Raw genomic sequence first — 18,280 nt, 5'->3', positions numbered from 1 at the left:
GATGAAATGGATTATGCTTCCTCCTGGTTGTAAAGCAGGGTACTGCTCCTTCAAGGAGGAAACTATCATTTTGGGTTAGTGTTTGGGCTGACATGAAGGCATCACTGTCTTTGCAGTTCTTTCTGCTTTGCTAGCCCAAGAAAGAAGGGATTTGGCTCCCGATGGAGGAACATCAAGCAAGCACAAGTGTGTTGGCTAGAAGGAAGCTCTGGCTATTTTCAACAGCTGAAAATCTAGCCCTGTGCTCTGCCCTTCTTCATGTGTCAGGGAACTGGGCTGCTGGTACAGCCAGGAAGGTTACACAGTGCCTCAGCCATCACTTTAAGGGGATGAAAATGTACTTTTCTGGCTACAATGGGGGTCTCCCAGGGCTGTGGAGCAGTAAGGCAATGACACCCCCTCCTGCTGACTGTGGCATCTATCTATCTATCTATCTATCTATCTATCTATCTATCTATCTATCTATCTATCTATCTATCTATTTATATGTATATATTATTTCTGGCAGAAGTCAAAAGCTTCTGCTAATCATGCTTCATACGCAAGCTCCAACTAACGCTGATCTTACGTTTCCTTCTGAAAGACAAATACTGTCTCTCTTAAGCACTCTGTGTCCTGGCCAAAGAATAATCATGTGAGGCAGCAGCAATGGGAGACCAAGGGGAACAAAGAGGAGCCTTGCTCACAGAGCTCTTTCAAAGTACTTGTTCACTTGGCGAAGGAGGTCGGCAGCTTGCCTGTGCCTCCTTTGAATCCAGCATCCCATACAGCCCCATGCCCACTGCTGCAGGGGTAAGGGTCACCTTCTTTGTATGGGACACACATACACACAAAGCAAAGAACAGTGTGGACAAATGTGGCCTCTGGACAAGGAGCTGTAAGGAAGATAGGGATGGAGCATGTCTCATAGGAAGGAGGTTGTTTCCACAGCAAGAGCCAGCAGCACTGCGGCTGATGAAATGGAGAAAAGTCTTATATTTAAAACACAAACATACATGCATGTGTGTTTTTTTTTTTGCATACACACACGTGTGTACACAAACACACACATGATACTGACTATATATAACCATATTTATCAGCATTCAGCAAGTGAGAGTGTTTGCTTTAGTCACAGTGCCATACTAGTACAGCTTGCTGGGTATCCCCAATATCTTCTATCTGGTATATCCTTCCTGCTTATCACTGTGAAATTGGACCAATTCGGTATGTCAGGATTGCAGAGTTGCCCTTTTAATAGTTGTGTGTCTGCCTGGAAGAAACTGCCAGACTCTAGCAGCAGGGTTTTGTGTGAATTTAGTGTATTTTCTGTACTATGAAAGAGCGCTGCCATGAGGATCCCACCTGTGTGAGGCAGCTTTCTGCTAGGCACTGAAGCTGTGTAAAGGGTAGACACATTACAACAGGACTTTCCTTGTGAGGTTCACACTGATTTTCCCTGCAGTGGTTGATCTGGGCAGAGAGGAGCACAAAAGTGATCTTTAAAAGTTAGGTAGACATGCACAGGGAGAAAAGAAAAGGGCATGGATGGTCAAACACAGCCAGTCCCCGGGGAAAATCCTCGTGCTGCTTCATTTAGTGAGTAGCTGCTACTGCAGCGTGTTTTTTGGCTGGCAGCAACAGCCATAATCCAACCAGCTGTTATCACCCCTCCTCAAGCATGACAGGTCCTGCTCCACCCTGACTCTATCTGGGGGCTCCAAACTCTGGCCCCACTGATACCTTTGACTATTTTCCTTCTGCTTGCTCTTCTCAGATGCTTTCTCCTTATCAAATGCTGTCTCCCTAATCTTTCTTCCTTGCCCGTCCATCCAGGGCTGCAAATCTCTCCCTCGCCATCAAACTTCTGGCCACCTTGTGCCTGCTGTCTTTCTGCTTGGAGTACTCTTTAGCTTAGTCCTGGAAAACATTGAAAGAGATGTGTTCCGAGGGGCCAGGTCTAGGGCTTGAAAGAGCAGCTGGCTTGAAAACTAACCTGCTTTTTACAGAACTGCTGCTCAGTCTTCTGTCTAGACCTGGAGGTTGAAATACACTGCTGGCCAATTTTGTCTTTTTTGCTGAAAACTACCAAGAGGTGTGTTAGAGGTTAGAAAGTTTGAAGATGAAACTCAGACCACTTACTGTGGATAAATAGATGTGGTTTTTAATACTAGTACTACTAACAGAAACATGAAGAGAAAAGGTGCTGTGACTAGTTTCAAACAATTTAGAGAAGGGGATCAATATAATGATCCCCTGCAATATTGCTACTTAAGAAACATTTGCAAACCCTCAAAGCTTTTGTGGGAGATCATGTATATTCAGGGGCATCGGAAGTACTTGGCTAGACCCTGTTCTGCAGTGTCCTTCAGGGTCACACAGTGAAGCTAGAGACAAGACTTTGTCCAACCACTGAGTGCTGTCCCTTTGCCAAAGACCACAGATATTCTCAACACCATTCTTGAGGTCCTGCCCATCCACAACATTGACAAACCACCACTTTGTAAACGTGTTTTTTGTCTTGAGACCAGGCTGGCTAGACTGCAACCAGAGGGGCTGTCACGACTGCTTAGCCCATTCCTTTCTGCCTTCACCACCTTGGTCTGCTGCCTCCCATCAGCAGAACTCATCTAAATCCAGAGCATCCTTCCGATGCATGACTTTTCTGAAGGCATCAAAAGCATTGTAGAGAGCTTGGGGTGAATACAAAATCAAGAAGGATGTGTCTACATGTGTCTCTTGTTCTCAACTTACTGTTTGGGGCAGGGAAGGAAAGAGGGTGTTTTGAGTTCAGTTACAATAGAGAATTATATGTGCTCTTTACTCAACACTAAGTGCTTTAGCATAAACCTCCTGACCCCCTAGGGAGCTGCTGCTGTCACGATAACAAGCAAACATTATGAGTTAATGCCTACAATAACATTTCATATGGTAAAAGATTTCCAGGGTTTACAACTTTGAACCTGTTATCCTATACCAGATTAATACAACTGTATTTACAAAAGTGATTACAAGGGCACTTCTCTCAAGACAGGCAAATTTTCTTGTATTAATGATTACACAATTCCGACTGATTTGACTGCTTTTACACCTTTTTAGGGAAAGAAGTCTATCAGATCCTGAGCAAAGACTCCGGGCACTTAACCTTTTTGTCTGATTCACTAAAAATGAGGTTCTGCTGATGTGAAAGACTGGTGATTCTACCTTCACTGAGACCATGGTATTGCAAGACCTATGGGACTGAACCTCATGAACCTCCACTGTGACACTGCTGCTTGTTTTGCCTGGCTGAACCAATACCTCTGTCCTCTCAAATCATTTTGTTTTTAATCTCCCCTCCTCTCTGGGATTTCAATGATAAGACTATATTTGTAAGGCTGAATTTTGTCTGTCCAGTTGAGTGTTATAAAGAAACCCTCTGAAGTCTTGTTTGACTATACACTGGGAAGTAAATGTTTAAAAATGTAAATCTGTATAGAAATGTCCTAAAGTTTATTGCTCTTAATATTATTAATTGTTCCTTTATTAGGACAGTACCTGAGAATGGGCAAAAGTCAGGGCCCTGTTTTGCCAGGTGCATTAGAAACATAAAATGAGTGGCACGTCTGAACCTGAGGGGTTTAAAACACAAACCAAGTTCTCAAACTTCCTCTGAATTTTTTTTTTTTCTTTATGTCAGTTTTGCTTTTAGTGGGGTTTGCTATGAGTAGCCAGCTTACCTATGGTGAAAGGGGTGTCAGGAGCATGGGTAACTTTTGCTTCTTGGTTGTTTTGTCTTGACTTCAGATTCAGTGATGTCGAGTCTGGTTACGAGTTAGTATATCAGGATTTATGCATGTAGATATATTTAGTCAGTGAACTCACTGATTTCAGTTGTTCAATAAATGATGTAGGCTTAGTAAAGAGACTAAGAAGTTAATGAGTCCATTCTTCAGCTCTGACAGGAGTGCTCAGTCCAGTTCTGGTATCTTAGGTCAAGCTTCGTGTTTTACCTGTGGATTTAAAAAGGAAGTTATTGGGTTGCAGGCCTGTGGCAGTGAAGGGATGATACCCTTCTGTAGATTTTGGGTTCTCAATATAACTCCATTAATGCTTTCAATAAATATTTCATAAATTCTATGTGAAAGGCAAACAGAAACAACCATAAAACAACCTTTACTTTCACAGAAATCATGCTGAACTGAAGCTGTCTCTGTAGTATCAGGAATTTTATTATCTGCCTGAACCAGTTCCCTTTTTTCTTATCCACTTACCACACTATGCAGCTAGAAATCTGCTTTGCGTGCTACACACAGAGCAACTGAAGCATTCATTTTAAACAATGTGGGTTTCTTAATGAGCTTGTAATGAGCTACTCAGCCTGCCTTTTGCAAGCACACACCTCTTCTTTTACACTGCCCAGGGACCTTCCGTGTCCGACTCTGGGTTTTGGATTGCACACTCAAGGCTGGGAATTGCAGTGCTGGAAGATCCTAATGGGCATTGAGCTCTCTAGTCATACAATGGGTTTCAGAAGGACAGCAAAGAGCATCAACAAGACATATAACTATACCAGAGCTGTGGCAAATCTCCAATGACTAGTTTCTCTGCTTTAATGTCATTTGTTAAGATGAGCCTATTGAAACAAGTGTCAGTTCAGTACTTACGTGTAGGAGTTATGCTAGAAGGCTGTTTTGTGAAGACTGCAGGGTTTCTGAACAATAAAACCTTTGCTATTCCTATTTTCAATATAAGAAGCACTAATACAGGGGGTCCTGCTGTGGTGTGGTGTCATTGAGTCAGCAGGACTAATCTGGTGTGGGTCAACTTGACCAATACAAGGACAGACTATTCTCTGGAAAACTCTTCACACTGAGAGGAATTTCAGGGAATGGCAAGAAAAAAGCAGACTGCTGGCATTTGACAGCTCCTGTTGGACATGATTTCCTGGTCAGTAACTGCTTAGTAGTGAGAAGCACATAAACTTTATACGGTAATTCCCTGGCAGTCTTGTATGGTACTTAAAAGGCGCAACCCTGAGGAGCTGCCTTGTACTTGCTGTACAGTTTCAGTCAGATACTTGCATTTCAGAATGAAATAACCTAACAATGTAAACTGAACAATACTTTAGTTTTTATACAGAAGAAAAAATATTAGGAGGTTATGATATCACTGCTATCACAGTAATGTCTTTGGTTACACATGCATCTGTCTGGGCCTGATGCAAATAAGCAGAACATGATACAACATATAGGAACTGATGTAGTTGTCCTTCTGCAGCTGATATGATAGATTCCCCCACATACCTACGTACTCAAGCTTTCTTTCTTACTCATGTTTTCAAGCTCTAACTGTTGGATGCCTGGCCTTCTCTGACACTTTTCTTCTTTTAACTTACCTTTAGTATGTGATTTCCTAGGGTATTTGTCTACAAAGAAGCAAACCAAAGTGACAGTGCCATCAGGGGTCTGGAGGTACATACAGGAGCACAGCAGAGAGGGGACCTCTGGCTCAAGCAGAGACCCTGCATGTGTGCCCGCACTTCAGCAGAATGAAGGTTTTTTTGGCACTGACTTTGACAGGCAATGAACATGTCTGTTAGACATACGCTCTTGCCAACAGCCTTGTTTCTTTTTGTTTTTCTCTTTCTTTTCTTTCACATATCCACCATCAGGAGTTAGTCTTCATTCCTCTGGTTTATTTATGTTTATTTGACCAGAAACTCTTGTACTCTCTGCAGTTTCCCCGTCCCATTGCCAGTTACCTCCTCTCACCTTCTCTTTTCTAAGTTCACCTAGTCACTGCCTTCTGAGTGTTGGGTTTATAACCTTGACAGTTACAGCCTTAGTCAGTGTGAGCAGTATATACATGGTCTTTAGATTTACAAATAAGCTCAAGAAACATGCTATATACAAAATTCCTCAGGGAAAGGTAAGATATGGGTAAAATAGAGAAATTAAGTTTGAAGCCATACTAAATGGTGGGAACAATGAGCGCAGAATGAGCCTTCTTCACCTTTAGACCTGAAGATCAGCATAATCTCCAGAGCCATGATGTAAGAGCCTGGCTGCAGGTATTGCTGTCTTTGCCTTGACGTAAGCCAGGGATGCAAGCCTGATAAAGATTGTATTGAATTAAATCTTTCATTTGTACTAGCTTCAAATTGATGTTGCAAATGGAAATAATTCTGGTTCATGCTGGAATAACTCAGGGGAGAGTCTGTGTCATAGTATCTTGAAGTCTCAGTAGGAAGTCTAATCTGCAGTGCAACAGGTTTAAAATCCTAGTTAGTTTACTAGGTGCTCCATTATGGTCAAAGTTAAAGTCCCTGTTGACTTGTGTACTTTTGGTATCAACAGAGGATTAGGTTCTTGAGTCGCTAATAATTACTAATAATGATTCATAGAAGACAGAAAGCAGCAGTCAAAGGTGAGATGAATCATGCTGCCAGAGAAGCTGCATTTTGCTATCTATCCATGTCTTCCTAAGCCTTGGGGCTTTCCTCTTCCAGAAAAGCAGTGATTCCCTGAAAAGCAGCTATGAGAATGGCTTCAGTCTGCATTCAGAGTCTACATTTTTTAACTACCAATGTTTTGTGAACAAAACTATCCTGCTCTTGTTTAAAACTCCTCATTGCCAGTCCTAAATATGCTCGTGGTTCTATATCCTTATACACTAACCTCACACAGACTGAGACTTGTAATGCCCCACAGCTGACTCCTCCTCATCATTTTATTAAAGGTGCTGCAGGCCAAATTGTCTCCTCCATCACATTGCCACCTGCAGCACTTTAGCTGCAGGTAAGCTCTCTCAGGAAAGGCAACCTCAGGTCTTTGCTAACATTAGTTGAATTCAAAGTCCGTTGAAGTTTCAAGTTCCCTATAGGGGTGCTGGGGAGGGACTCTTCATTAGGGACTGTAGTGACAGGACAAGGGGTAAGGGGTTAAAACTTAAACAGGGGAATTTTAGATTGGATATAAGAAAGAAGTTCTTTCCTGTTAGGGTGGTGAGGCACTGGAATGGGTTGCCCAGGGAGATTGTGAATGCTCCATCCCTGGCAGTGTTCAAGACCAGGTTGGACGAAGCCTTGGGTGATATGGTTTAGTGTGAGGTGTCCTTGCCCATGGCAGGGGGGGTTGGAACTGGATGATCTTAAGGTCCTTTCCAACCCAAACCATTCTATGATTCTATGATTCTATGAAGTCTTCATAGCAAGTCATGCGTCCTGGTACCAGGGATCAATATGTGATTTTGGATGTGGGAAGAAACTCTTGGGGGACTCCTCCCTCATCCTTTAGTTCAAGTTGCTATTTCAGGCAAAAGGCACATTTCTTCAAAACAGAGGCAGGTCAATGTGTACTAAGACCCCTTCCAGAATAGCAGCCCTTGTGTGTGCTCAGTACCAACAATACCAAAGTAACAAATCCAAATGCTTCAAGATGATGTTAAATAAAAGCAGATAAAACAGCAAAAGGGAGGAGATGTCACATGCTGGTTGACTGTAAGCTGGCTGGCACATTATCTTATAGTGTTTCTCATACAAGGAAGTCATAATTAATAAATTACTGACTTTATACCCAACCTTCAGGTAAATTATGCAGCTTGAAGAAGTATGTAAAGGAAGATCTTTGCACAGCATGTATCTTAACTTTGCATTCCCCCAAAATAAGTTTTTAAAAGCTATTTAGTGAAATTTCTCCAGCAGAAAGAATATCCTTTGGGGTGTTTATTTGCAGTATTATGAACAATACCATATGTTCATCTAGCAGGCAAAAGCATACGGGATTACTTAATAAAATATTTAATAAGCCACTGTGATTATTATTGGGCAATAGTGAAAAGAGGTGTTGCTACAATATTTCTTATTTGAAAGGAAAGCAATACTGCAATCATTTCAGATGAACACAACAAAGTGCAGGTGTGAAAATCTAAAGAAACCTATCAGACAAAGTAATCTTTGTTAAATTAGATCTTTGTCTCAGAGAGATAGCCCAAGGGATTACGTTTTCTCTTTGCTTCCTGAGACAGTTTTTTAGTCACGTATCTGCCCATTTACCACTGAGCTCTGATGAGCTGTGGAGTTAAAAGCATTTTCAAGATGCATTTCTGCATTGTGTCATTGAAATCTGGGAGACATAAACAGTCCTAGGAAAGGCATTTTAAATTTGATTGCTGCAGACTAATGATCCCTGTTGATGGATGCAGGCTTTTTCTTTAGTCTCTGTTTCCCTTATTCTAATTTCTGAGAAGACAGGAGGTTTTTATTCAGTCTCTACCTTGGAGTGCTAACAGTCCTCCTGAGTTGTTTAGCAAAGGATTAAGCATGTCTGGTGAGACATAGTTTGTGATGATGGAGGTGCAGGGAAGACTGGATTTTAAGAAGGAGCTTCCAGAGGAAGGCAGAGCTCTTTCACAAAGTGGTAAAATAATCCAAGTATAGGAGCAATTATTAGAAAGCAGAACAGAGTAGAAAAAAAACAAATTCAAAGTTTGGGAACTATGTGGGGAAAGGTGTATAAGAAATATTGGTTAAAAGTCTGAAACCTTAGCTCCAAAAACTTCTTCAAAATAGATTTTTTTGAACATTCATCTTCTTTTGTACTCTGCCTCGGAGGTGGGAGTAAATAAAAGGCCCAACACCATTATAAGTTCAAAACCAAACCAGACCAATCCACCACCCAAACCCAGTCCCTTCAACTAAAGGTTCTTGACAAAGTATTTTCTTACAGTCTACTGAAATTAATTTTTAACCATTTCTTCCTCAATGTGCATGACAGCCCCTGATCTGTAAACCAGAGAGAAGCAGATTAGTTGTTATCACATTGCTACTGAGAGTTAGCACAAAAGTGGCAATGCCTGTGATGCTGGCATCCACAAGCACTTTTGATGTTTGAGTCATTTTAAATAAAAGTGAGAGAGATACGGCAACCAAAGAGATCACCTAGGGTAATGAACACAGTTTGAACCCAATAGCTCTCATAACTATGATAATAGGCAGGAATTTTCTATTGCACTTTCTCCTCCTATTGGGCTTCTCTTTTTTTTCTTTATATGGTTGAAGTGTTGCTGGCCAGACATTAGATAGAGCTTCTTTTCCCTCCAAGATAGGGGATGTTCTAGACACAAGTTAAGTGCATCTTCTGATCTCTGATCAAGCAAACAGTGCCGAGTCTTCCATGGAGAATGGGAGATAGATAACGATTTAGCTCCCCTTTCTGCCAGTGCAGGGCACTTCCCTACATTAAATTTTCCTAATGTACTCTAAGGGCCAGTTTCAAGTGAAAGTGATTTCCCTTGCAGAAAGCATTCCTTACTTGACTAGATAAATGCTGAGAATGGATGGAAAATTATTTTACCATGAGATATGGTGTAGAGATCTGCAGTAAAGTTGATGTTGCAGAGTCATTAAAAAAGAAAAAAAAAAGAAGTTACTGTTAGCTGTAAACCAGCAATAAAATGGGATGAATGAGCAAGAAATAGCAAAACACCATGACAAAACCTCTGCCAGCACAGCAGTTTTCAGATCCAGATGACGCAGATCCTGCAGCCCATTTGTGCAAGTTATCGGAACACTCTGGTGACAATGAGTTTGCCCCTCTGTTATCAGCCTTACCTACCAGCCACTGTGTTCACCTCATGGTTTGAGTTCACATATGAGGTGGCTAACAACCTTTAAGAATTTGCTCTTTGTATGTAAAGATGTATTGTATAACATGAACCCTCTTAATCTCTGGATGATATAAATGCTCGTATGTCCTTGTTGCACATGTTGCTTTTGCAAACAAGGCCAATTCCAGGCTCACCTTGAGCTATCAGATCTATCTGCGTCCACAGGCTCTTCATTTTCCGAAGACAGAGGTCAGCTCTGGGGCACTGGCAGCATCCACTCAGCCCATCCCTGCCTCATATCTGTGTGACTCCTCAGTGCCCCAAATGAGATCAACCTCTAACTGTGCAGACAAACATCAAGTCATTTGCTCAAACATCAGTCTCAGTCCTCACAACTGGTCTAGTCACCTCATTTTACAGCTGCTTTCCACCAAAGCACAGTTCCTGAAAAATCAGTAATGACAGTGAAGTTGCTAGCAGGTTTTTTTTTGGAGTGTCTGGCCTTTCACACGTCTCAGAGAAAACCCGTCCTTTGGGATGAGTTTTTATGTGCCCTTGATTTAATTTTTTATATCTTCTTCATTGATATAATTTCTTCATTGATATATTTTTTAAAAGCATTTGCTTGTTTTGAGGTGATTCATGCTGCTTTGCTAGCAGTTTGGAGTGTTGCATGCATTGTATTGTGAGCGTGGGAAGAGGTTCACAGGATGTGTAACGCTTGCACAGGAGGACCATTGCTGCTTGGTACCAGCAGGGGTGCATAATCACTGGGAAGGGGGAAAAGAGATCCCTTTGCCTCCAGGATATGATTGCTTCATCTTTTTCAGTTATTTTGTCCACACCAGCTGTACTAGAAGCCTCCTTTCTCCCAAAAGAAAGCTGATTTCATAGGCTTTCACCAGGAGGGTGGTTTAATAAACCCATGCAAGCCCTCAGCAAGTTTGCTGATGACACCAAGCTGTGTGGTTCGATTGATACGCTGGAGGGAAGGAATGCCATCCAGAGGGACCTTGACGTGCTTGTGAGGTGGGCTGATGCCAACCTCATGAAGTTTAACCATGCCAAGTGCGAGGTCCTACACCTGGGTCGGAGCAATCCCAGGCACAGCTACAGGTCGGGCAGAGAAGAGATTCAGAGCAGCCCTGCGGAGAAGGACTTGGGGGTGTTGGTTGATGAGAAAATGAACATGAGCCGGCTGCAGTGTGCTCACAGCCCAGAAAGCAACCGTATCCTGGGCTGCATCAAAGGGAGCGTGACCAGCAGGTCGAAGGAGGTGATCCTGCCCCTCTACTCTGCTCTTGTGAGACCTCACTTGGAGTATTGTGTGCAGTTCTGGTGTCCTCAACATAAAAAGGACATGGAACTATTGGAACAAGTCCAGAGAAGGGCCACGAGGATGATCAGGGGACTGGAGCACCTCCCATATGAAGACAGGCTGAGGAAGTTGGCGCTCTTCAGCCTGGAGAAGAGAAGGCTGCGTGGAGACCTCATAGCAGCCTTCCAGTATCTGAAGGGGGACCGTAAGGATGCTGGGGAGGGACTCTTCACTGGGGACTGTAGTGATAGAACAAGGGGTAATGGGTTCAAATTTAAACAGGGGAAGTTTACTTTGGGTATAAGGAGGAAATTCTTTACTGTAAGGGTGGTGAGGCACTGGAATGGTTAGCCCACAGAAGTTATGAATGCTCCATCCCTGGTGGTGTTCAAGGCCAGGTTGGACAAAGCCTTGGGTGACATGGTTTAGTGTGAGGTGTCCCTGCCTATGGCAGGGGGGTTGGAACTAGATGATCGTAAGGTCCTTTCCAACCCTAACTATTCCATGATTCTATGATTCTATGAAACTTGCATTACTTTATGCCTGCAGGTGGCACTGTGGTTTGTATAAGCCAGCAAAGCTCGAATGGGAGATGGGTGCAGTGCTGCCTGCCCCAGTACCTGGTCCTGCTCGGGGCTTTCATGGGTGTCTCACTGTGAGCAGCATCCAGTTTGAGAGCTTGTGAGATTCAGGTGTGATTCATTGCAAATTGGAGTGGACAAGACCCTTAAGGGTGGTTTAACCTCTGGAAAGCAGAACCTCTGTGCCTTTGTGGGGTGGATACTTGGGCAGTGAGACTAAGTTTTGTGTTTTGCAAATCTTGAAGAAGACAGGGAGTTTTACAAAATGAGGAACTACTGCCTGTCTAGTGAATTTTCCCTCAATCTTAACTAAACCCCATTTTGTCAGAAAAGCCTTTTTTAGTGGCCTTTAGGCATATAGATTTATATTCCACCTTTTCTTCTTTTTATTTTCTCATTTAACTGTGCTTTAGTGCTGGATTGTATCAAACTTTTCTTCTTAGGTTAATTTTAATTGCAGGATTGAATAATTCATTCTTATAAATCAGGCAATAAATACGCATCGAGTAACTGATCTGTTGCTGAACCATTAATAGTCCGCAACAAGCGCGAAGGCAAACAGGTGTTGGTAATGGCATGGTTTGACTGACAGGGATTGGAATGTTTGTAGAGATTTACCTTCTGGGCTGCTTTAGCCCTGTGGAAACGCTCCCTCTAGTGGGCACTTGAAAAATTAACTGGTTTGCTGCTTGGCGGATGCAGGAAACCCAATTCCTCAATATTGGGGAAAAAAGAGAACCAGAAAAGAAAGAAAAAGAAAGGAAGCAAGAAAGAAAGGAAGTAAGCGAGCAAGCAACGAAGGCAGGCAAGCAGGCAGGCAGGAAGGAAGGAAGCAAGCAAGAAAGGAAGGCAGGCAGGCAGCCAGGAAGGCAGGAAGGAAGGAAAGAGAGAGAGAAAGAAAAAGACAAAGAAAGGAAGAGACAGGAAGGAAGGAAGGAAGGAAGGAAGGAAGGAAGGAAGGAAGGAAGGAAGGAAGGAAGGAAGGAAGGAAGGAAGGAAGGAAGGAAGGAAGGAAGGAAGGAAGGAAAGAAAAAAGATTGCCACATTTTCTTAAACTTTATCATTGAAAAAAGATTCTAAGAGGACTGTTTTGAGAAGTTATAAACTTCACTAAAATGCTCATTCAGTGACTTTTGCAAACTTTTAAAAGCACTTTTATTTAGATTTTAAAAACTGAAATAATGAGATTGTTTTACATATTATTGCAAGTATCATCATATTGGGAAGAAACGTATTTTACTATTCTTAAAGTACTTTCTGCATGTTCTGTAAAAAAAAAGAAACCTGTTGTGATTTCTTCCTCAAGGAGAAGATATAAATATTTTATTAAAACAACTTTTTTAATTTTTCAACCTTTCTTGAAAGATTTCAAGAGATTTTATAAAAGTTAAACAGTTTACAACCAATTGTTCCTTGGAATTATAAGCAATTTCAAAGAGGGACATGAGTAATGTGTTTTTTTGTCACAGTGAAACTGGTTCTACCTTGTCAGAATGGAGAATTCCACTGTTAGGCATTGTATATTAAATGCATCAGAATAGAGAAGTTTGAAGCTTTGACAACAGTTGTGAGTTCCCTTGATGTCACATAATAAGTTAATATCTTGTGGCATTTTAGTTTAGATTTAAATCATGAGTGAACTAAAGGAGTTTGTCATGTTCATGGTTTACTTGACAAAAGTATGAAACCACTGAAATGTGTGGAATTAGCTCTAGTATTCATCACAGAATAAATGTTTGGATCGCTTATTCACACCAGTCTTGCATTATATAAAAGTGTCTGTGGAAAATTATACTTGTTTTCTGTAAAGAACGACTAAAATATTCCATCAAACTTTGGCTTCAACATAGTGGTTAGACTCATGAATGCAGTTCCAGTGAGTGCTGCCAGTAGACTTCCCCACTCACTTATCTTTGCAGAGAGGATGACTTTTAAAATAGGTTGGGATTTCTTCTTTTCTAGTCTATATATTTTCCCAATGTGTGATGGAAACAAAGGTCTTGTCATGACTGTTCTGACTGTAATTTATGGGAGCCATTTTTCCAGAGATTGTGCTGAATTCAGCTGCTCATAGAAATCCTATAAAAGGATGCTCCATGTCATGGAGAACAAAACAATGTCAGTGAGTTCACACAGCACTGAGTCTTAGAGTTGGGCAGGATCACAGCTGCCATCTCTCCTTCTGATCAGGGGCATCTTGCAATAACTTGTCCAAGTAGAACATAGCATGCAAATGGAGCAGGTTAGTGGTTTTGTAGAGGCTCTTTTGCTGTGTGTGCAGACCTTATTGCCTGTGTTTGGCTGTATGTGGTTGTTCTATTAATAAATGCACAAATTTAGTGGCAACCTTTTCATCTTTATCTTTCACCTAGAAGGAATCGGATCAGGTTCTTACATTCAATTCTGTATCTGTTGAAGCTGTCTGCAGGTAGCTGTTGTTTTCCTTAGAAGTGAGCGTCATTCTCAGAAGTCAGTTCTGTATTTGGGACTCAAATTCAAGGAAATTAAAGTTAACAAGGCATTAACTGCTTATCTTAAGAGTTGTAAAATTTGACTTCCAAATGATCTATTTTTGCAAGCTTCAGTAGTAGCATTACTTGCCCTACTCTACTGTGCAACCCTGAGTAATCAACATTAATATGTTAATTATGTAATGACATGTTTGCATTAAAGAGTAGGGTATATGGGCTAATGATGCCTAATCTCTGCTGGCTCAACATTTGAGTTGTATGTAGTGTACAGGAGGTGAAAGCAATTTATGCGATTATATAGTCTGTTTAAGCAATCAGACCTGACAGGCCATGAGTTTCAGGAGAGTGCTGTTATATGCCTCAGATGTACTTTTAGACAGGCAGTTGACTCTAGCAACACAAAGAATCCATAGACCGGCCCAATATACATCACCCACAGGGTTTCCCTGCTGTTGAGTTTTTGTTGGGTTGTTCTGTGGTGTTTTCTTTAATTATAGGTTATACCCTTACAGTGAACTAGAAGCACAATGCAACCTTGTCATTGGCAATCACAAACTGTGTGCCCTGCCTTCTAAAATCATGTCAACAACTTAAACGTCAACTGCTCCCAAGGCTGTCTTAGAGTGATGTGGGAATTTTGAAGCACTGGCTTTAGGTAAAAAAAGCAGGTTAGTTCTACATTGTTTTCTTTCAGAAGTCTTGGCAAATATTCTCATTGAACAAGAGTGTTCTTTTGCAAAGCTGAGGCTGAAAAGCTGTAGTATACCTCTGAGCACAGGTGACAATCTGGTCTTTGAAGGGTTCACAGCACTCAAATGACTGGGGTATTGGAAAAACCAGATTTGAGAAGGGCAGACTCAAGACAGGGCAGTTTGGAAGAGCAGCTGTGTAGGTATCTGAAAACTCCGGGGAACAGACTCAACTTGGGCTAGGTTTTAGCTAAGACATGACTAATAGGGTTTTTAATGAAAAATGTTTAGGGTCTGAAGACATCTATTTCCCTTGAAGAAAATCAAACACTTGCAAGCTGTTCACTAATTCCAAACCAAAGCTGAAAGTCTCACATTTAGCTTGTGTGGTGGAAAACTGTGCAATTTGCTTTGGAAACCTTGCTGGGATTTAATCATAAGTGAATTGAACTACTTGGGTCATTAAGCATTCAGCCATACTACTATCTTGGTGTAAAACTATGTGCCTGCTTTTCATGTCAGCTGGGGTGAGAATGTTGGAGAGAAGAACACAGGATCTTGACTGGTGTTAATGTATATCACAGTGTTCCCCAGCATGGGTTTGTCAGAAAGCTCTGAGAACAGTATTTGGACTTTCAGACTTCCAGCAGTTTAGCTGGGAAGGCTCACTTGGTATTTCTGGTTTCAGCCTCCAAAGGAGCATAAAACCATACTTCTAAAACCATACTGAGCTGACTGTGGCTGGCAGTGCTTTAGATCTGGGGACCAATCCCAAGTTGCTCTCCTCTGGAGTTCTCTGAGGAAATAGGGTGAGGGAGAAGAAAAAAGGCTAATTGCTTTAGTTCTCATAGACAAAATTACTTTGTATAGAAATTTCAAGTATGTATATATTTTACCTTTAGAATAATCTAAATGGTTGAACTTTTATTCTATATTGGAATTGTCTTAAACATAAAGTATTTTCCAATGAGTTCTGACTGGCTGTAAGCATGGAAGAGTTGGGAAAAGTTAGGTCACGTGTCTTACATAATCATAAAATCTATTTCTGATGTTTTCTCTTCAACTGCCCCCTTCATATATTAGAATATATGAAGAAAAGGAATGCTACACAAATGATCATACTAATTTGCCAGGTATGATCACACTGGTCTCTTATGTGGCAAGGTGACATAGATGTCCAGTTCACAGTTAAAGTCTGTAGTGTGAGATTACCCTTAATACTGCACAACATGAAGCATGTGCATTCTGAGAGACACATGATTCTGTATTAATGGGGAAAAAGTTAATTGCCAATTGAAATGTGAACATAGCTTTCCTAGAAATATAACTGGATGGAGCACAGTTTAGGAAAATGGGATGTTTTTTTATGTTTTTATAGGACAATTGGGTGCAGTTGTGACTAGCACCACATTAGGTTCAGCTTTCTTTGCATTTGCACGGAAAGATGTATGTAACTTCATCTTCTATCACTTCAGCTTTGCAGCTTGTGGGTGAGCAATGTTAACCTGTGCTGTTGCCCATATAACACAGAAAAAGCCTGAAATGTAGTCTTAGTAGAAGCAGGCTTTGGGTGTGCTTTGGTGGGTGATGTATAGCATCTTTACTCATATCATGCCAGTGTAAATGGAGAGATGGAGTGTATAATCTAGTCTGCTATTATACTGAAGAACAACTGTTACAATCCTTGTCCATGTTACGGGTAAAGAAACATATGGTTTTGACTTCATCAGTAAGGAATAAACTTTGAATATTAAGCATGGCATTCTATGGCACAAAGAAGAAAGGTGTAAAAATAATTGTTAATGAGAGTGTGCAACTATGGAAAACTTCTCTGGGAACTGGAAAAATTGCTTGTAGGAGATCTTTCTGTTGGGGTTTGGAGAAATCGAGATAGTGTATGTTTATATATATATAAATATTTCTTCACAGTTTTGAAGGAAGGAAGTAGAAAAAAATCAGAGATGGATAGAGTTGTTATATGAGATTTCACATGCTGGTTTGTCCTGAGCAAGTGAAATATATTTTCATGCTCTTGTGTTGAGTTTGGAACAATTTGCATCTTCGTTAGGCTTTCATTTTGAAGTACCTCCTATTTATGACATGATTTTGCTGTTAATTTTAACATTACATCAGTAAAAATGGAAAATTCTTTAAAGCATAGGTATACATACAAAAGTCCATGTAACGTGTAGGTGCTGAATATTTTGTACAGGTTGTTGTTTTTCTCTATGTATGAATACACGTAGGCATATGTAAAAGGTTAATGGATAGTCTGGATTTTCTAATATCACACTATACACTTTCAAGCGTATTTCAAGGCTCAGCACGTCTCTCACATTCTGTCCCAAAGCCATAGAGGCATCTTTGTCCAAGGATGTGTATACAGTTATGGAGGGTGTGAAGTTTTCTACAGTTTCCTTGGCAACCCAACAATATTTATACCACCACAACTTTCTTATGCAACAAATACTTGCTGTTCAGCTGTCCACGGCATCCCTGCTCTTCCTTTGAGCTGTGTGGCTGGGTTATCCCAGATAACACTTTTGAATTGTCATGCACAAAGGACATGTTTGGTCTCTTCATTGTTTTGGTGTTGCTGTCTCCTGGAAATGCAAACAAAAATTCTTTGTGGATGCATAAAAAGTCAGGGGTCCTTACAGGAAATGGGGAATATTTCCCTGGCAAAATACTAATTCTGTGGCTTTTCTTGCCACTTTTCATATTTCCTACAAGGAGTTGTAAGTCCTTCAAGGTATTTTTCCTCACTTGCTGAGGGCTATTTCAGTTCATTCATGCAGCTTTTCTGCTTCTCAGAGTGAACTCTTTAAATGATGTTGGCATTTGTGCCTATGTACATAATCAAAGTGTACATTCAAATAGATGGAGGAGGGCATTCTTGTTCAGCTTGCACAAGGAGATGTATCGATTCAGAAGAGCCTTTTGGGAGCAGGTGCACCAAGGCTGCTGCAAAGGTTTCTCTCTGATCTTACTTGGGATCCAGGCTGGAGAACCAGCAGGAGTCACCTTTCTCCTCTGCCGGACGGGACTTCTATTTGTAGTACCCAGTGGCAACTAGGGACATTAGGCAGGCTTAGAAATGTAAACAAATAATGATTTTAAAGAGGGAATATTATTCTTACAGAAATAGATTGGTTTCGAAATTGGAAACTTGCTAATCACTGGAGAATTTACTTGTGAGTTTCCTAAGGGGTAACCCTCTTCCTCTGGCCTGGGAATGCTGTTTATTTTAAATGGTTTAATGTAAGCCTGCATTGTAATGTAGCTAACAGCTCCTGAGGTTCATGGTTCGGCTGTGGGCGTTGGTTTATCCCTGTGTCAATATGTGTTCTTGACCACAGACTATCAACATAGCCTGAACTTCTCTATCCCTTTTATTCAGACCGCTTTACGGTCTGAAGAAAACACCAGTAAATATACTTTCTGGAGGGGGAATACTTCAGTATCTGGGACATGCAAAAGTTAAGGGCTACCTCAGCTGGCAGAGGAGTGATAATGGGGATTGCAGGATGCCACGCAAACATAAATATCAAATACCATTAATAAACAGAAAGCATTTGTCAATACCAAATGGACAAACCCGAGTGGCCGCAGGAGGGCACCAGAACCTCAGGAATGGAGATAGCTGTGTCCTCT

Source organism: Pezoporus wallicus, unplaced genomic scaffold (assembly GCF_028554395.1).
Source record: "Pezoporus wallicus isolate ANWC-B61680 ecotype Strahan unplaced genomic scaffold, APGP_CSIRO_Pwel_v1 contig_5231, whole genome shotgun sequence".
NCBI classification, from domain to species: Eukaryota; Metazoa; Chordata; class Aves; order Psittaciformes; family Psittacidae; genus Pezoporus; species Pezoporus wallicus.
The sequence above is the reverse complement of the archived record's forward strand: the minus strand, read 5'-3'. Positions refer to the sequence as shown.